This window comes from Pongo abelii, chromosome 1 (genome assembly GCF_028885655.2).
Source record: "Pongo abelii isolate AG06213 chromosome 1, NHGRI_mPonAbe1-v2.0_pri, whole genome shotgun sequence".
NCBI lineage: Eukaryota > Metazoa > Chordata > Mammalia > Primates > Hominidae > Pongo > Pongo abelii.
The window spans coordinates 95,011,464-95,031,602 of NC_071985.2; the positions used below are offsets into that span (position 1 = coordinate 95,011,464).

General features: G+C 46.6%; 2 protein-coding genes, 1 non-coding gene and 2 pseudogenes across 12 annotated transcripts in view; 1 reads left to right on the top strand and 4 right to left on the bottom strand.

The window, feature by feature from the left end:
* The window catches only part of MSTO1 (misato 1, mitochondrial distribution and morphology regulator), a 54,599-nt gene extending 36,384 nt beyond the window's left edge, over positions 1 to 18,215 (bottom strand). The window contains exon 1 of one of the 5 annotated variants that reach the window (XM_063723539.1): positions 18,085 to 18,215. The gene's annotated coding sequence lies outside the window, so the exon portion shown is untranslated. Of the gene's footprint in view, positions 1 to 18,015 lie in introns of all 5 variants that reach the window. The other 4 variants (XM_054547823.2, XM_054547821.2, XM_054547812.2 and 1 more) reach the window with 4 other exon arrangements.
* Positions 4,640 to 4,748, bottom strand: LOC112131010 (U6 spliceosomal RNA). The gene has a single exon (XR_002913167.1). It is a non-coding gene; the product is annotated as a U6 spliceosomal RNA (small nuclear RNA).
* On the bottom strand, positions 8,737 to 18,076 carry LOC134761345 (uncharacterized; annotated as a pseudogene).
* LOC112132719 (WAS/WASL-interacting protein family member 1-like) lies at positions 16,081 to 19,101 on the bottom strand (annotated as a pseudogene).
* ASH1L (ASH1 like histone lysine methyltransferase) overlaps positions 18,241 to 20,139 on the top strand; it is a 224,287-nt gene continuing 222,388 nt past the window's right edge. For 2 of the 6 annotated variants that reach the window (XM_054545517.2, XM_054545643.2), the window contains exon 1: positions 18,611 to 19,253. The gene's annotated coding sequence lies outside the window, so the exon portion shown is untranslated. 6 annotated transcript variants of the gene reach the window in all.

The following is a 20,139-nucleotide window of genomic DNA, read 5'->3' on the forward strand; positions in this document are numbered from 1 at the left end:
AATTTCTTCAGTAGTTTGAGGCAACATGTCTCCTTGTAGCTTCCATTCACTGTCCTAGTATTCCTCTTGTTTTTTTTTTCTTTTTTTTGAGATGAAGTTTCGCTCTTGTTGCCCAGGCTGGAGTGCAATGGCATGATCTCGGCTCACCACAACCTCCGCCTCCCGGGTTCAAGCGATTCTCCCGCCTCAGCCTCGCGAGTAGCTAGGATTGCCCGCATGCGCCACCACGTCCACGTCCAGCTAATTTTGTATTTTTAGTAGAGACGGGGTTTCTCCATGTTGGTCAGGCTGGTCTTGAACTCCCGACCTCAGGTGATCCGCCTGCCCCGGCCTCCCAAAGTGCTGGGATGACAAGTGTGAGCCACCACACCTGGCCTCCTCTTGGGTTTTACAAACCATCTTCCACATGACAGCTTTTCAATTATTAAAGGTAGTTATGGGCCGGGTGCAGTGGCTCTCACCTGTAATCCCAGCACTTTGGGAGGCCGAGGTGGGCAGATCACCTGAGGTCAGGAGTTTGAGACCAGCCTGGCCAACATGGTGAAACCTCGTCTCTACTAAAAAAAAAAAAAAAACAAAAAATTAGCCGGGCGTGGTGGTGCATGCCTGTAGTTCCAGCTACTTGGGAGGCTGAGGCACAAGAATCACGCAAACCTGGGAGGCGGAGGTTGCAGTGAGCCAAGATTGCACCACTGCACGCCAGTCTGGGTGACAGAGTGAAACTCTATCTCAAAAAAAAAAAAAAAAAAAAGAAAAAAAGAAAGGTAGTTATGGTCCTCTGCTCCCCACCCCTCCCCCATAAATGCTTTCAGTTTCCTAAAGCAATTATCATGCAGTACAAGTCCCTTCTCTATATTACCCCAATACACTTCAGGTATGATCTACTGTTTCCCTAATTTAGGATACTGTATTTCCAAGAGTGACTTTTGTAACTCCATCACACCATTGCTTCATACAGAGAACACAGTTCACTAAAATCACCAGTTCTTTTTTTAAAAAAATATTGCTACTATCAAAATCCCAGCAATCTTTTTGGTCAAAATTGTCAAGCTAGCTAGGTGTGGTGGCTCATGCCTATAATCCCAGCTCTTTGGGAGGCCGAGGCGGGTGGATCAATTGAGCTAGGAGTTCGAGACCAGCCTGGGCAACAGGATGAAACCCCGTCTCTACGAAAAATACAAAATTAGCTGGGTGTAGTGGCTCGTGCTTGTAGTCCCAGCTACTTGGGGAGCTGAGGTGGGAGGATCGCTTGAGCCTGAGAGGTCGAAAGTGCAGTGGACTCTAGCATCGCGCCACTCCACTCCAACCTGGGTGACACAGTGAGACCCTGTCTTAAGAAAAAACTTTTGAAGCTGATCTCAAAATTCATATGGAAATGCCATAGACCTAGAATAGCCCAAGCATTCTTGAAAAATAACAAATTTAAAGGACTCATACATCTTGATTCCAAAACTTACTATAAAGCTACAGTAATCAAGATAGTCTGGTACTGGCATATGCTTACATCATGGTCAACTGATTTTCAACATGGATGCCAAGACACTTCAATGAGGAAAGAATAGTGTCTTCAACAAATAGTGATGGGACAACCTGATACTCATGCAAAAGAATGAAAATGGACCCCTACCTCACACTATACACAAAAATGAATGCAAAATAGCTCATAGACCTAAATGTAAGAGCTACAGGTATAAAACTTGCAGGGTGCGGCCGGGTGTGGTGGCTCACGCCTGTAATCCCAGCACTTTGGGAGGCTGAGGCGGGTGGATCATGAGGTCAGGAGATTGAGACCATCCTGGCTAACACGATAAAACCCCGTCTCTACTAAAAATACAAAAAATTAGCCAGGCGTGGTGGCAGGCGCCTGTAGTCCCAGCTACTCGGGAGGCTGAGGCAAGAGAATGGCGTGAACCTGGGAGGTGGAGCTTGCAGTGAGCTGAGATCGTGCCACTGCACCCCAGCCTGGGTGACAGAGTGAGACTCCATCTCAAAAAACAAACAAACAAACAAACAAAAAACAAAAAAAAACTTGTAGGTGCGAGTTTTCTTTTTTTTTTTTTTGAGACGGAGTTTTGCTCTTGTTGCCCAGGATGGAGTGCAATGGCACGATCTCGGCTCACTGCAACTTCCACCTCCCGGGTTCAAGCAATTCTCCTGCCTCAGTCTCCCGAGTAGCTGGGATTACAAGCACCTGCCACCATGCCTAATTAATTTTTTGTCTTTTTAGGAGAGACAGGGGTTTCACCATGTTGGCTAGGCTGGTCTTGAACTCCTGACCTCAGGTGATCCACCCACTTTGGCCTCCCAAAGTGATGGAATTATAGGCGTGCGCCACCGCGCTCAGCCTCTAATCTTCTATAGCAGAAAATACAGGAGTAAATCTTCATTATCGTGTGTTATGCGATGGTTTCTTAGATATAACATCAAAAGCACAAGCAAAAGAACTAAAAATAGGCTGGGCACAGTGGCTCACACCTGTAATCCCGGCACTTTGGGAGGCTGAGGTGGGCGGATCACAAGGTCAAGATATCGAGACCATCATGGCCAACATAGTGAAACCCCATCTCTACTAAAAATACAAAAATTAGATGGGCGTGGTGGTGCGCACCTGTAGTCCCAGCTACTCAGGAGGCTGAGGCAGGAAAATCACTTGAACCCTGGAGGCGGAAGTTGCAGTGAGCTGAGATCGCGTCACTGCAGTCCAGCCTGGTGACAGAGACTCCGTCTCAAAAAACAAAAACAAAAACAAAACAAAACAAAAAAACTATAAATAGATAACGAATTTTATCCAAATCAGACACTTGTACTTCAAAGGATACCATCAAGTAAGTGGAAGACAACCCACAGAATGGAGAAAATATTTGCAAATCACATAGAACTTATGTCCATAATATATAAAGAACATTTACAACTTAATAAAAAGGCAACTCAATTTAAAAATGGGGGGCCTGGTGGGGTGGCTCACACCTGTAATCCCAGCACTTTGGGAGGCCGAAGCAGGTGGATCACCTGAGGCCGGGAGTTTGAGACCAGCCTGGCCAACATGGAGAAACCCCTTCTCTGCTAAAAATACAAAATTAGCTGGGCGTGGTGGCATATGCCTGTAGTCCCAGCCACTCGGCAGGCTGAGGCAGGAGAATCGCTTGAGCCCAGGAGGCAGAGGTTGCAGTGAGCCGAGATCATGCCATTGCACTGCAGCCTGGGCAACAGAGCGAACTCTGTCTCAAAAAAAAAAAAAATAAATAAATAAATAAATAAATAAAATAAAATAAAATGAAACAAAAATAAACAATAAATAAATAAATAAATAAATAAATAAAATAAAATAAAAATGGGCAAAAGAGCCAGGTGCAGTGGCTCACACCTGCAATCCCAGCACTTTGTGAGGCTGAGGCAGAAGGATCGCTTATGCCCAGGAGTTTGAGACCAGCCTGGGTAACATAATGAGACATGCTCTCTACAAAAAATTTAAAAAATTAGCCAGGCGCGGTGGCATGCCACTGTGGACCCAGCTATTTGGGAGGCTGAGGTGGGAGGATCACCTGGGTCTGGGAGGCTGAGGCTGCAGTGAGCCGTGATTGCACCACTGCACTCCAGCCAGGGCAACAGAGTGAGACCCTGCCTCAAATTAAGAAAAAAAAAAGGCAAAAGATTTGAGTAGGCATTTCTCCAAAGTATAAAAGTTATACAAATGGCCAATAAGCACATGAAAAGATGCTCAACATTATTAGTCATCTAGAAAATGCAAATAAAAACCACAATGAGATACCACTTCACACCCACTAGGATGGCTCAAATCAAAAGAACTGACAATGATATGTGTTGGACAGGATCTGGAAAAACTGGGATTCTCTCTCTCTTTTTTTTTTTTTTGAGGGTCAAAGAACTCATTTATTTTCACTCATAGAAAGTACAAGTATTAGCCTGGCATGGTGGCTCATGCCTGTAATCCCAGCACTTTAGGAAGCTGAGGTGAGTGGATCACCTGAGGTCAGGAATTTGAGAGCAGCCTGGTGAACATGGCGAAACTCCGTCTCTACTAAAAATACAAAATTAGCTGGGCGTGGTGGCACACACCTCTAATCCCAGCTAGTCAGGAGGCTAAGGCAGGGGAATTGCTTGAATCTGGGAGGCAGAGGTTGCAGTGAGCCAAGATCGCACCACTGCACTCCAGCCCAGGCGACAGAGAACTCAGTCTCAAAAAACGAGAAAGTACAAGTATTGATGATCTGTGGTCATTTAATTTTAATTTTTAGTTTTGGGGTACGTGTACAGGATATGCAGGTTTGTTACACAGGTAAATGTGTGCCATAGTGGTTTGCTGCACCTATCAATCCGTCACCTAGGTATTGAGCTCAGCATGCATTAGCTATTTTTCCTAATGCTCTCCCTCCCCCTACACCCCCCAAAGACAGGCCCCAGTGTGTGTTGTCCCCCTCCCTGTGTCCATGTGTTCTCATTGTTCAGCTCCCACTTACAAGTGAGAACATATGGTGTTTGGTTTTCTGTTCCTTTGTTAGTTTGCTGAGGATAATGGCTTCTAGCTTCATGCATGTACCTCCAAAAGACATGATCTCATTCCTTTTTATGGCTGCATAGTATTACATGGTGTATATGTATCACATTTTCTTTATCCAGTAAAAATATGGGCCACTTCACGAATTTCCGTGTCATCCTTGCACAGGGACCATGCTAATCTCCATATCATTCCAATTTTAGTATATGTACTGCTGAAGCGAGCAGAAAACTGGTTTTTTTTTTTTTTTTTAGGTGGAGTCCCACTCTATCACCCAGGCTAGAGTGCAGTGGTACAATCTCTGCCTCCCAGGTTCAAGCCATTCTCCTGCCTCAGCCTCCCGAGTAGCTGGGATTACAGGTGGATGCCACCACGCCTAGCTAATTTTTTGTTTGTTTGTTTTGTTTTTTGTTGTTGTTTTTGTTTGAGACAGAGTTTCACACTTTTTCGCCCAGGCTGGAGTGCAGTGGTGTGATCTCGGCTCACTGCCAGCTCTGCCTCCTGGATTCATGCCATTCTCCTGCCTCAGCCCCATGAGTAGCTGGGACTACAGGTGCCCACCACCATGCCTGGCTAGTTTTTTGTATTTTTAGTAGAGACGGGGTTTCACTGTGTTAGCCAGGATGGTCTCGATCTCCTGACCTCGTGATCCACCCGCTTCGGCCTCCCAAAGTGCTGGGATTACAGGCGTGAGCCACCGTGCCCGGCAATTTTGTATTTTGAGTAGAAACAGGGTTTCACCATGTTGGCCAGGCTGGTCTTGAACTCCTGACCTCATGATCCACCTGCCTTGGCCTCCCAAAGTGCTGGAATTACAGGTGTGAGCCACCACATCCAGTCCTTTTTTTTTTTTTTTTGAGACGGAATCTTGCTCTGTCACCCAGGCTGGAGTGCAGTGGCACAATCTTGCCTCACTGCAACCTCCGCCTCCGAGGTTCAAGCAATTCTCTTGCCTCAGCCTCCCCAGTAGCTCGGATTACAGGTGCACGCTGCCACGCCCGGCTAATTTTTTGTATTTTAATAGAGACGGGGTTTCACCGTGTTGCCCAGGCTGGTCTCGAACTCCTGAGCTCAAGCGATCTGCCCACCTCGGCCTCCCAAAGTGCAGGGATTACAGGCGTGAGCCACCATACCTGGCCCCAAACTGATATTCTTATACGTTGCTGTTGGAATTTTAAAATGGTGAGGCCACTTTGGAAAAGTCCAGCAGTTCCTCAAAAGGTAAAACATGGAGTTACCATATGACCTGCAATTCCACTCTCAGGTATAAAAGAGAAATGAAAACATGTGTACACAAAACCTGTGCACAAATGTACACGGCAGTATTATTCATAATAGCCAAAAAGTGGAAAAAACTCACATGCCCATCAACTGATAAATGAATAAACATAATGTGGTATAGCCATATAATGGAATATTATTTGGCAATAAGAAACAAAGTTCTGATGCATGATATAACGTGGATGAACCTTGAAAACAAAGTAAAAGAAGACAGTTGCAAAAGACCACATACAGTATGATTTCAATTATATGAAATGTCCAGAATTTGCTTATTAATTATATAATTGATTAGTGGCTGCCAGAGGCTAGGTGAGGGAGAAATGGAATGTGACTACTGATAGGATTCTTTTAGGGGTGATAAAAATGTTCTACAATTAGGCTGGGCACGGTGGCTCATGCCTGTAATCCCAGCACTTTGAGAGGCCGAGGCGGGCAGATCACGAGGTCAAGGGATCGAGACCATCCTGGACAATATGGTGAAACCCTGTCTCTACTAAAAATACAAAAATTAGCTGGCTGTGGTGACGCATGCCTGTAATCCCAGCTACTTGGGAGGTTGAGGCAGGAGAATCGCTTGAACCCGGGAGGTGGAGTTTGCAGTGAGCCGAAATAGCGCCACTGCACTCCAACGTGGCAACAGGAGACTCCGTCTCAAAAAAAAAAAAAAAAAAGAAAAAGTTGTAAAATTAGATAGTGGAGGCTGTGCACGGTGGCTCAGGCCTGTAATCCCAGCACTTTCGGAGACCAGGAGTTCGAGACCAGCCTGGGCAACATAGGAAGATGTTATCTCTACTACTAATAAAAAAATTAGCTGAACATAGTTGCCTGTGCCTGTAGTTCTGGCTGCTCAGGAGGCTGAAGCAGGAGGATCCCTTGAGTCAAGAAACTCGAGGTTGCAGTGAGCTAGGATTGCACCACTGCACTCCAGCCTGGGTAACAGAGTGAGGTCCTATTTGAAAGCAAGCAAACAAACAAACAAACCAATGTAAACTTACAGATGAGTTGCAAAGGTAGTACAAAGAGCTTTCGTCCACTCTTCATTCAGCTTTCCTTAATGTTATATATATATGTCTCTCTCTCTCTCTCTCTCTCTATATATATATATATATAAAACTATAGGACAATTATCAAAATTAAGAAATTAAAGTTGGAACAATACTATTTACTAAACTACAGATTTTATTTGGATTTCCTCAGCTTTTCTGCTAATGTCTTTTTCTTTTTTTGAGACAAGGTCTTGCTCTGTCACCTAGGCTGCAGTGTGATGACGTGATCTTGGCTCACCGTAATCTCCACCTCAATCCTTGGACTTCAGCCTCTCAAGTAGCTTGGACTACAGGCACGTGCCACTACACTTGGCTAATTTTTGTGTTTTTTGTTGAGATGGGGTTTCACCATGTTGTCCAGGCTGGTCTTCAACTCCTGGGCTCGAGCGATATGCCTGCCTCTGCCTCCCAAAAGTGCTGGGATTACAGGCATGAGCCACTGCACCCAGCCTAATGTCTTCTTTTTGTTATAAGATCCAACAGAAGATTCCACATCTGAAGATCTTTTTGTTTTTTAAAATCTGTCACCAACATATTACCTACCCTTTAAAAATTTTGCAAAAGGTATAAATTTGAAAAATATATCCACATCGATCTCAGTCATTGATACAACTATTTAACAGGATAGGATTACCTAGCATAGCCTGGGTACAGTTTGTAATTATTATTTTTTTTTGTGTGTGAGATGGAGTTTTGCTTTTGTCACCCAGGCTGGAGTGCAATAGCGTGATCTCGGCTCACTGTAACCTCTGTCTCCTGGTTTCAAGCAATTCTCCTGCCTCAGCATCCCTAGTAGCTGGGATTACAGGCACCTGCCACCATGCCCAGCTAATTTTTGTATTTTTAGTAGAGACAGAGTTTCACCATGTTGGCTAGGCTGGTCTCAAACTCCTGACCTTAGGTGATCAGCCAGTCTCGCCATCCCAAAGTGCTGGGATTACAGGTGTGAGCCACTGCGCCTAGTCAGTTCCTATTTTTTTTTTCCCGTAGGGACAGGGTTTCGCCATGTGGTCCAGGCTAGTTTCAAACTCCTGAGCTCAAGCGATCTGTCTACCTTGGCCTCTCAACTGCTGGCATTACAGGCAGGTGCCACCATGCCCAGCTAATTTTTGTATCTTTTTTGTAGAGAAAGGATGTCATTATGTTGCCCAGGTTGCTCTCAAACTCTTGGGCTCAAGCAATCCACCTGCCTTGGCCTCTCAAAGTGCTGGGATTATAGACGTGAGCCAGTGTGTCCGGCCCACTTGGGTATAGTTTAAAAATTCTGATACCCAGAGTGTGCCTCAGATCAATTAAATCAGCCTCTGATAGTGACCCAGACATCAATATTTTTAAAGCTCCTCAGCTTATTCCAATGTGCAGACAAGAGCGATAACCACTGCCTGTATGTCCATGGTTAAGGGAACTTCAACCCATTTTGCTAACATGTAGCCTTTGGGTATGGTTATTCAACCAATTAAACATTCAGTGTACATTTCTCCAAAAAGCCACTGTGCAAGATTATCAAATGCCTAACTTTAATGAGGACATACCAATAATGGAATTACTTTGATCTACCATTCTAAGAATTCTTTTTTTTGGCTGGTGCGGTGTCTCACACCTGTCATCTGAGCACTTTGGGAGGCCAGGGCAGGCGGATTGCCTGAGGTTGGGAGTTCGAGACCAGCCTGACCAACATGGAGAAACCCCGTCTCTACTAAAAATACAAAATTAGCCGGACATGGAGGCGCATGCCTGCAATCCCAGTTACTTGGGAGGCTGAGGCGGGAGAATCGCTTGAACCCGGGAGGCGGAGGTTGCAGCAAACCGAGATCATGCCATTGCACTCCAGCCTGGGCAACAAGAGCGAAACTCTATCTCAAAAAAAAAAAAAAAAAAAAAAAAATTCTCCATCTCCCGGGTTCAGGCAATTCTCTGCCTCAGCCTCCCAAGTAGCTTGGGATTACAGGTGCCCAAAACCATGGCTGGTTAAGTTTTTGTATTTTTAATAGAGACGGGGTTTCACCATCTTGGCCAGGATGGTCTTGAACTCCTGACCTTGTGATCCACCAGCCTCAACCTCTCAAAGTGCTGAGATTACAGGCGTGAGCCACTGCACCCAGCCATTCCAGGAATTCTAACAAGAAGGATATATTAGTCTGCCATGACTTTCTTTTGTACTAAACCCAGACTGATTCCTCACGATCAGTAATTCTTTCTCTAAATTAGTAGTTCTCTACCAGGGGGATTTTGTCCCCTTCCCCAACATTTGACAATGAATGTTTGGAGGCATTTTGGTTGTCACAACTGAGGGAGGGAAGGGAGGATGCTACTGGCATCGAGTGAGTAGAGGCCAGGTATGTTGCTAAACAGTCTACAATGCACAAGGAGTCCCCCACAACAAAGAATGATCCATCCCCAGATGTCAACAGTGTTGAGGTTGAGATTGTCCTAAATCCCGAGTCCCATAGGAAAAGTTTGGCTCACAAAGAATAATTTCTTTCTTTTTTTTTTTTTTGAGACAGAGTCTCACTCTGTCGCCCAGGCTGGAGTGCAGTGGCGTGATCTCGGCTCACTGCAACCTCCGCCTCCTGGGTTCAAGTGATTCTCCTGCCTCAGCCTCCCAAGAAGCTGGTATTATAGGTGTCTGCCACCACGCTCGGCTAATTTTTGTATTTTTGGTAGAGATGAGGTTTCACCATGTTGGCCAGGCTGACCTTCTGACCTCAAGTGATCTGCCCTCCTTGGCCTCCCAAAGTGCTGGGATTACAGGCGTGAGCCACCATGCCAAGCCACAAAGAGTAATTTCATTGTTTTCATAATTTCAGAGAGAAAAACCAGAATTCCTTATGCTGTATTTTCTCATCTTAATAATATCTATCTCCCCAGGTTTGGATTCCTAGAGCAATGTTAGAGCTATAAAAGTAAAAGAGTTCTGAAATTTACTGATTATCACAAACTTCAACAGTGCTAACTTCTCCAAGCTCTAAGGTTTTGGTTTTTGTTTTGTCTGAGATAGGGTCTCTTGCAGTCTCCAAGGCTTGAGTGCAGTGGTATCATCGCTCACTGCAGTCTTGAACTCCTGGGCTCAAGCGATCCTCTCCCTTCAGCCTCCTGAGGAGCTTGGACTACAGCAGGGGTGTCCAATCTTGGCTTTCCTGGGCCACGTTGAAAGAAAAATTGTCTTGAGCCACACATAAAACACACCAACACTAACAACAGCTAATGGGCTAAAATAGCAACAACAATGAAATCACAGAAAAAAAAAAAGGCTCATAATGTTTTAAGAAAGTTTATCAATTTGTGTTGGGCCCTATTCAAAGCAGTCCTGGGTTGTATGCGGCCCATGGGCCACAGGTTCGACAAGCTTGGACTACAGGCATGTACCACCATGACTGGCTAATTTTTACTTTTTTATAGAGATGGGGCTATGTTGCCAGGCTGGTCTTCAGCTCTTGGCCTGAAGCAATTCTCCCACTTTGGCCTCCCATAAAATGCTGAGATTATACATGTGAGCATTGTGTCCGGCCAACCTCAGCCTTGTACCTATAGGTGTTTTTGCTAGAAATATGCATGTAGTTTACAATTCTGATAACAGTGCAAGTGATGATGCAATATACACTTTTTAAAGCTCCCCAGCTTTTAAAGCTGCATTAGCTCTTCTGTAATGGAGAAAGCAAGAAGGAAGGAAATACAGTAGTCCCCCCTTATCCTCGGGAGAGCCCACTGCAGGATTCCCAGGAGATGCCTGAAACCATACAGAGTACTGATCACTAAATAGATAAACACACACACAAACACACACACACAGTTTTTTCCTATAGGTATATACCTATAATCAAGTTTAATTTATAAATTTGGCACAGTAACAAATGAACAGCAATAACCAATAAGAAAACGGAACAATATACCGTATAAAAGCTATGTGAATATGGTCTCGCTCATTCTCAAAATATCTCATTGTACCGTGCTCACCCTTCTTGTGTTGATGTGAGATGACAAAAAGCTTATAAGATGAGATAAAGTGAATGACTTAGGAATTGTGATGTAGCTACTATCAACCTTCTGACTATACTTAAGAAGGGGGATCATCTTAGGGTGATCCTGAATCACTGAGTCATGCTGATGTCCACAGATGGATGTCAAAAGCCGATGATGTCAATGACTAACCAATGGGTAGCACATACAGCTTGGTTATGTCGATTCACATCCAGGACAGGGTGGTGCAAAATTTCATCACGCTACTCAGAACAGTGGACAATTTAAAACTTAAACTACTATGGAAGGGACTATGATTGCTTCTTAGGGTAGCAGATATTCTAGATACTCTTCAGCAAAATGGACTCTAGGCTGTATCTGATAGGTTTCAAAAGACTTCACAAAAGGCATGTTAGTGTACACACACGACTGGGATTAACATTCTAGAATTTTAGGACTCAATGGTACACCACTGAGGTATTGATATGAATTCAACTGTAAATTTAGATTATGGTTCTGAGATGGAGATGCATAAAAATGAAAACTTAAAAGAAAACAAATACCAACACAATTGGGTATTTCTGGGTGCTAACGTTCCAGGTAATTATCTTTCTCGACTTTCATGTCTAATGTTAATAGTTAGCAATATCAATAATATTGTTTATAAAAGAAATACTGGGCCGGGTGCTGTGGCTCACGCCTTTAACCCCGCACTTTGGGAGGCCGAGATGGGTGGATCACGAGGTCAGGAGATCGAGACCATCCTGGCTAACATGGTGAAACCCCATCTCTACTAAAAACACAAAAAATTAGCCGGGCGTGGTGGCGGGTGCCTGTAGTCCCAGATACTCAGGAGGCCGAGGCAGAAGAATGACATGAACCCGGGAGGCAGAGCTTGCAGTGAGCCGAGATTGCGCCACTGCACTCCAGCCTGGGTGACAGAGCAAGACTCTGTCTCAAAAAAAAAAAAGAAATACTGTCCAAACTTTATTAAGGTGCTCATGTTAACACTTAAGGTTTCAGATTTTCAAATTTGGGATGTTCAAGCAGTAGGGATAATGCAAATATTCCAAAATCCAACAAAATCTCAAATCCAAAACATTTCTGTTCCCAAACATTTTCATAAAAAAACAAACAAACAAAAAAAACAACTGGCCGGGCGCAGTGGATCACGCTTGTAATCCCAGCACTTTGGGAGACTGAGGCGGGTAGATCACAAGGTTAGGAGTTTGAGAAAGCCTGGCCAACACAGTGAAATCCTGTCTCTACTAAAAATACAAAAAATTAGTCAGGCGTGGTGGCGGGCACCTGTAATCCCAGCTACTTGGGAGGCTGCAGCAGTAGAATTGCTTGGACCCGGGAGGGGGAGGTTGCAGTGAGCCGAGACTGCGCCATTGCACTCCAGCCTGGGTGACAGTGCGAGAATCTGTCTCAAAAAAAAAAAAAAAAAAAAAAATGGCCGGGCGCAGTGGCTCACGCCTGTAATCCCAGCACTTTGGGAGGCCAAGATGGGCGGATCATGAGGTCAGGAGATCGAGACCACCCTGGCTAACATGGTGAAACCCCGTCTCCACTAAAAATACAAAAAATTAGCCGGGTGTGGTGGTGGGCGCTTGTAGTCCCAGCTACTCGGGAGGCCGAGGCAGAAGAATCGCTTGAACCCGGGAGGCGGAACTTGGAGTGAGCCGAGATCGCGCTACTGCACTCCAGCCTGGGCGACAGTGCGAGACTCTGTTTCAAATAAATAAATAAATAAATAAATAAAAATAAACAAAAAACCCTTGGGAGGCCAAGGCAGGTGGAATATTTGAGGTCAGGAGTTCAAGACCAGCCTGACCAACATGCTGAAACCTCGGCTCTACTAAAATACAAAACTCTGGGCATGGTGGTGGGCGCCTGGAATCTCAGCTACTCAGGAGGCTGAGGCAGGAGGAGAATCACTTGAACCCAGGAGATGCAGGTTGCAGTGAGCCAAGATTGCGCCACTGCATTCTAGCCTGGGCAACACAGTGAGACTCCTTCTCAAAAAAAAAAAAAAAAAAAAAAAAAAGAAGAAAAGAAAAAGAAAAAAAGGCTGGGGGCAGTAGCTCAAATCTCAAATCCAAAACATTTCTGTTCCCAAACATTTTCATTAAAAAAAAAAACAAAAAAAAAAAACAAAAACAAAAAAAACTGGCCAGGTGCAGTGGATCATGCCTGTAATCCCAGCACTTTGGGAGACTGAGGCGGGTGGATCACAAGGTCAGGAGTTTGAGACCAGCCTGGCCAACATAGTGAAATCCTGTCTCTACTAAAAACACAAAAAATCAGTCAGGTGTGGTGGTGGGCATCTGTAATCCCAGCTATTCAGGAGGCTGAAGCAGGAGAATCACTTGAATCCGAGAGGAGGAGGTTGCAGTGAGCTGAGATCACACCATTGCACTCCAGACTGGGCAATAGGGTGAGACTCCATCTCAAAAAACAAACAAACAAAAAACTCAACCTGTACCCAAACAAAAATCTCCAATTTCTTCCCTCTTAAATAAAATTTTTTTTAACTGGGCGCGGTGGCTCATGCCTGTAATCTCAGCACTCTGGGAAGCTGAAGTGGGTGGATCACGAGGTCAGGAGTTCAAGACCAGCCTGGCCAAGATGGTGAAACCCCATCTCTACTACAACTACAAAAATTAACTGGGCGCAGTGGCGGGCACCTGTAATCCCAGCTACTTGGGAGGATGAGGCAGGAGAATCGCTTGAACCCAAGAGGCAGAGGTTGCAGTGAGCCCAGATTGTGGCACTGCACTCCAGCCTGGGCAATAGAGTGAGACTTCGTCTCAAAAAAAAAAAAAAAAAAAACCAAAATAAAATAAATAATTTTTTGTTTGTTTGTTTAGACAGGGTTTCGCTCTTGTCGCCCAGGCAGGAGTGTAATGGTGCAATCTCCGCTTACTGCAACCTCTGCCTCCTGGGTTCAAGTGATGCTCCTGCCTCAGCCTCCCAAAGAAGGTGGGATTACACGCACCCGCCACCACGCCCAGCTAATTTTTTTGTATTTTTAGTTGAGACGGGGTTTCATCATGTTGGCCAGGCTGGTCTCGAACTTCTGGCATCAGGTGGTCCACCTGCCTTGGCCTCCCAAAGTGTGGGGTTACAGGCATAAGCCACCAGGCCCAGCCAATATTTTTAAAGGCTCTTGGCCAGGCACAGTGGCTCACGCCTAAATCCCAGGAATTTGGGAGGCCGAGATGGGTGGATCACCTAAGGCCAGGAGTTCGAGACCAGCCTGGCCAACATGGCAAAACCCTGTCTCTATTAAAAATACAAAAATTAGCCAAATTAGACAGGCATGGTGACACACACCTGTAGTCCTAGCTACTCAGGAGGCTGAGGCGGGAGAATCACTTGAACCCGGGAGGCAGAGGTTGCAGTGAGTTGAGACTGCTCCACTGCTCTGCAACCTGGGTGACAGAGCAAGACTGTGGGAAAAAAAAACAAAAACCTCTTATGATTACATAGCATTTACCATAACTCGTCAAATGTAAAGTCAACCCTGACCATACTTCAGTAAATTTTATCTTAGAAAAAACAAGTTCTCGCCCAACAGTAGTCCCAGCTACCGAGGAGGCTGAGGCAGCGGTAGGATCCCTTGAGCATGGGAGCTAGTTTCCAGCCTAGGCAACATAGTAAGAGCAGGTCTCAAAAAAAAATTCTTTTAATATTTTAACCTGGCTGGGTGTGGTAGCTCACACCTGTAATCCCAGCACTTTGGGAGGCCGAGGCGGGCGGATCACCTGAGGTCAGGAGTTCGAGAGCAGCCTGACAAACATGGAGAAACCCCATCTCTACTAAAAATACAAAATTAGCCAGGCGTGGTGGCACATGCCTGTAATCCCAGCTGCTTGGGAGGCTGAGGCAGAAGAATCGCTTGAACCCGAGAGGCGGAGGTTGCTGTAAGCCGAGATCACGCCATTGTACTCCAGCCTGGGTAACAAGAGCGAAACTCTGTCTCAAGAATAAAAAAAAAAAATTAACTTTATTTTGTTTTACATTTTAGAGACAGAGTTTCGCTCTCTCGCCCAGGCTGGAGTGCAGTGGTGTGTGATCACGGCTCACGGTAGCCTCAAACTCCTGGACATGCCACCATGGCCCGGCTAATTTTTCTTATTTTTTGTAGAGATGAGGGTCTTGCTATGTCGACCAGGCTGGTCTTGAACGCCTGGCCTCAAGTAATCCTCCTGCCTCAGTCACCCAAAGTGTTGGGATTTATAGGCATGAGCTACTGGGCCCAGCCTGAAACCTCATTTTAAAAGTTTTTATCAGACCAGGACCCCAAGATGGAGTCGGCTGTACCAGTGAAGGAGAAGAAACTCCTGGATGTCAAACTAGCAGAACTGCCAAACTAAATATTAACGTGTGATCTCACACAAGAAGGCACTGTTGGAGCGTTCAAAAAGGTTATTACAGGTATTATGACAAGTACTCCAATTTGAAGAAAGGGAGCTTCGACGGTGGTGCTGTGGTGCTGGCAGCTTACATGCTTTTCTATTATTTACTGTCTTTCTGAAAAGGAACATAAGCATGGGCAGCTACAGAAGTAAAACTGAAGAGGGCCACTGCAGAGTGCTCACTCCTGAATAATCTTCCTAGTTTAATGTCAGCTGATTAGCAACCTTAATTCCCTCTGCATCCTGATTTTTCCCTTGTCATGTAACATATCATGTTTACAGGTTTTAGGGATTAAGAAGTGGATATCCTTGGGGAAACCATTATTCTATCTTCATTCGTTCAAATAATTCAGGGTTTGTTCATTCAGTGAGGTCATTTTATTGAGCACTTAATATATTTTAGTCTCTAGTTGGCTCTGGGGCATACATGAAAAAACAGAATCGTATCTCATTTGCTTATATGTAGCTGATAATTCATTGATCAGTGTAGTTACTGAAAGTTATTTTAACACATAGACCATATGTAAGTAACTCTCCCTATACACTGGTGTAGTGAAATTCCAGTAAAGGCATTTTTTTTTCTTTGAAGCACAGCAATTATGCTGCTGATGAGAAATTTTACTTTGAAGAAAATGTGGTGTAGTGAAAAAAGTAAGGTTTTTAAAAGACAGGCAAACTAGAGTCTAAAGATTGTTACTGGACTTCTCCGGGCCTCAGGCTTCTCTTTTGTAAAATGAGGGTAAGATTATCTACCTCAAAGTGTTGTTTATTATAAGGATTAAACAGGAATACGTGTTCCCCTGGCACGGTAGTCCACAAATGCTAATTGTCTTTCTCTTCTGGCATTTTAAGTATCTAACATTCACTTCAATATTTCTTTTCTTTTCTTTTTTTTTTTTTTTGGAGACGGAGTTTCACTCTCGTCTCCCAGGCTGGAATGCAAAGGCTTGATCTCCACTCACTGCAACCTCTCCCTCCTGGGTTCAAGCGACTCTCCTGCCTCAGCCTACCAAGTAGCTGGGACTACAGGTGCTCCACCATGCCCACCTGATTTTTTTTGGATTTTTTTTTCTTTTTAAGACAGAGTCTTGCACTGTTGCTCAGGCTGGAGTGCAGTGGTGCGATCTCCACTCACTGCAACCTCCGCCTCCCGGGTTCAAGCGATTCTCCTGCCTCAGCCTCCCAAGTAGCTGGGATTACAGGCACCCACCACCACGCCCGGCTAATTTTTTGTATTATTAGTACAGACAGGGTTTCCCTATGTTGGCCAGGCTGGTCTTTAACTCGTGATCTCGTGATGCACGACGCGCCTTGGCCTCCCAAAGTGCTGGGATTACAGGCGTGAGCTACCACGCCCAGCCTCATTTCAATATTTCTGTGACTTGCTTTGTGCTAGCCTGTGATGCTTTATGTAAATTAAGTAGTAGACATAGTCTGAGATAAAACAAGTTATTGGTAGCATAATACACTTGCACACATGAAGCAACTAACAAAAGATCGGTAAACGAGTGGGCTCCATGAAAGTATGGGACTTGCTTAGGAAAATATACAATGAGGTAATTAAGGCTGCTTTCCTCTTTACCTTAAATAAACAAAACAAGTAAACAACACTTAATCCACGTATCCTAAAGGGTAAATTTGGGACTGTCTACTTGAATTTTGGAGGTTGCAAAGGCTTTTAATTTTTATTTTTTTTCCTCAGATGGAGTTTCGCTCTTGTTGCCCAGTCTGGAGTGCAATGGCACCATCTCGGCTCACTGCAACCTCCGCCTCCCAGGTTCAAGCGATTCTCCTGCCTCAGTCTCCTGAGTAGCTGGGATTACAGGCGTCCACCACCACGCCTGGCTAATTTTTGTATTTTTAGTAGAGACGGGATTTTGCCATGTTGGCCAGGCTAGTCTCGAACTCCTGACCTCAGGTCATCCGCCCACCTCGGCCTCCCAAAGCGCCGGGATTACAAGCGTTAGCCACCGCGCCCGGCCTTGCATGGGCTTTTGAACAGTCATTTTTGAATTATTTCCTTGATCCCCAGGAGTCCACAAATGTGAAAGAAAGGGAAACCCAAGTAGATCCTTCCGGTAGTTTATTCTGCTTTACCCTTTGGGTAAAGGTAAAAACTACTAGATCAAGTAAACTTTGGAATTATTTGTGGACTTTAATCGTCCGTATTTCTGCTGCATTCAGTTATCAAATATCAATCAAGTGTTTTGAGAAACAAATATTCAGTAGCCACAGAAACCTAACAGGCCTATGTTTGCTTTGTTTTATTAACGCCTTGGAGGGACAGAACACTACCAATTACACCCACAAACTTTATCAACATCAACAAAACTGTAAATGACAACACGGCAATATTCTGCACTTTCCCTATGCCTAAGGAGCTAATTCCACTTTACATATCTTATTATTTCACACATCAACCCTGGGGGCATGTTTGGAGTTGCCTAATTTTTATGTACACTTTTTGATAAGGAACTAAGAAAAATAACTTGCTGAAGGAAGAAAAGGGAGACTAAGTCCAGAACTGAATGAAAAGCACATGGTTTCTTCATCCTCCATCACCAGGCTGTCTAACGAGGCTGAAGAAGTACCATCTATGAGTAAGTTCGTCAAGGGCAAACAAACATCATCGCATATGGACAGTGGTGTGAAATTCGAGAAATCCGAGGAGGGTTAACAACAACAAAAAGCACACCACCACGCCGATCTTCCTCGGGTCCCAGGTTGGCAACTCAACGCCCGGGAAGAATTCCCCCGGAGGCGCGCCGGTCCTACTGGCCTCACTCCCTACCTCCTGGAGGTCCGGAGTCCCGCTCTTTTCCCTCAGCGGTACAACACCCGTGTCGGTCCATTCCCTCACCGTGAGTCGAGGAGTAGTTCTCCTGACTAGGCGATCGGCACACACCGCCTGGGACCGGCTCCAAAGCACCGGTCCTCCTACTGCGAAGTAGGCTCGGGTAAACCGGCAGGAAACGACTCAACGCGCAGCCGCCGCGGCCTCCAACCACCGGTCGGCAGAGGGGCGCTAGGCAGTCCTCGATCCGCTCGCCGCGATCTCGAGGAGGAGGAGCAGGGGGAGGCGAGCCGCAGCGCCGCGGCGAGGAGCCCAGGGAGGTAGGTTGTCGTGGGGCTTGGTCCGCCACTCTGGCAATTCCAGTCAAACGGCAAGCCCCGACCCGCTGGGCCCGTCCCTTCCTCTCCTGCCCCTGCAGCCGACAGGAATGGAACAGTCCCGCGGGGGGGGATTGTGGGAGGCGCACGCGCGAGGGGTGGAGGGTGGTGGGGGGGCTGGCGGCGGCGGCGGCGGCCGTGGCGGCGGTTGGTGGCCGTGGGGGCGGGGAAGGGGGGGAGGAGAGAAGAGGAGGTAGAGGAGGAGGAGGAGGAGGCTTGGGCTTGCGCCGTTGAAGGTACGCGTGAGGGCCTGCGCCGGAGCCGGCTTGACAGGGCCTGAGGGGGAGTGAGGGACTGGACGAGGGGGTTCCCGTGGGTGAGCGCGTACGGGCTGGCTGGCGCGCGGGGCGGCCGAAGGTGGTGGTTGGTGGGAGCAGCTAGCGACGAGCCCGTAGACACTCGTACGCGTGCGGGCGGGCGTGCGCGCTACGCGGCCGGAGTCGGGCGGAGCGGGGGACGGTGGGGAAGAACGCGAGGAGGGAGGAGTGGGAGGTTGGGGGGGCGCTAGGCGCCCTTCGCTCCCTCCCTCTGGAGGAGCTGCCGCCGCCACCGCCGCCACTCTGCTGCCGCCGCCGCCGCCGCCGCTCCCGCCGCCATTTTGGGTTCGCTTTGCGGAGAGGAGACGATCCCAGTCTCGGTTGCGGGACCCGCCTCCCCTCAGTTTGCCCCCTTTAGCCCTCCACCTTTCCCTTTTCCTCTCTCGCATTTCCGCCAGTCAGCTTACCCGCTGGCCGCCTCCTGACAAGCGGGAGGGATCCGCCGTGGACCCAGGGAAGCGGAGGAGCCTGGCGGCCACCCCCTCTTCCCCACTTCCCTGCACTCTCATCGCTCTCGGCCTCGGCCTCGGCCTCCGACACGGTGAGTAGAACGATTTGGGCTGGCATTCGGGCCTAAGCACTCTCTCAGTGATTGAATCCTGGGCTTTCTGGGAGCCACTGTCATCTCCCGGACCTGGACCTCCGGGAGAGCAGTGGTGAAGATGGGGGAGGGGAGAGCAGGGAGGGGGATCCTGAGCCTACCGGGAAGTCCCTCCAGGCGGGGTGAAGGGGTGTCCCTGACAGGCGGACTCCCGGAGGGGGCTGGAAAGTAAGCGAGTGGAGGCGGAGTCGGCTGTGCCCCTGACAGGTTAGTCTGTGTTTGTAGGCATGATCGGAGCCTCCCCCATAGTCCAGTTTGTGTGTGTTTAATTAAGGGATTAGAGTGGTCGAGGACACGATCTTGAGAGGGGAGTTTCCCTGTGTGACAAGGTCTGTGGTGTCCCTGCCGCGTTGAACGGTATGTGGGAACGACAGGATGATCTCAGTGTTGTAAGTTTAATAAATGTCACTGGTTAGTTTGTACATGGAAGGAGATGTTTTTGGTCTAGAAGACAGATGGTCTGTTGGTGTGTAGCGGCTGTGTTGGTGTGTGTATGCGAGGATGGCAAGTGTTTCCGGAAGAGTTTGCCTTTATTTGTGTAAGTGTAATGGAGTTCCCCTTATAAGTTAGCTTATTTCTTGAATAAATGTTGGAAGGTTCCTCGCAGGTTGATATGTGTGTGTATTTTAGGGATTGGGAGCCCCTAGTTACTTGTTGGGAAAGAGCGGCAATGGTAGTGTTCTATACAGCATGTGTCTGTGAGGTCAGGGAGGGGAGAAACTTGGCATAGCCAGTTGTGGTCTTAAGAATAGTTTGTGCCTTTGATTAGAGTGAGTTGTGTAAATGTGAAGGGCCAAAATATGTTTTAACAGAATCATTGCTACAA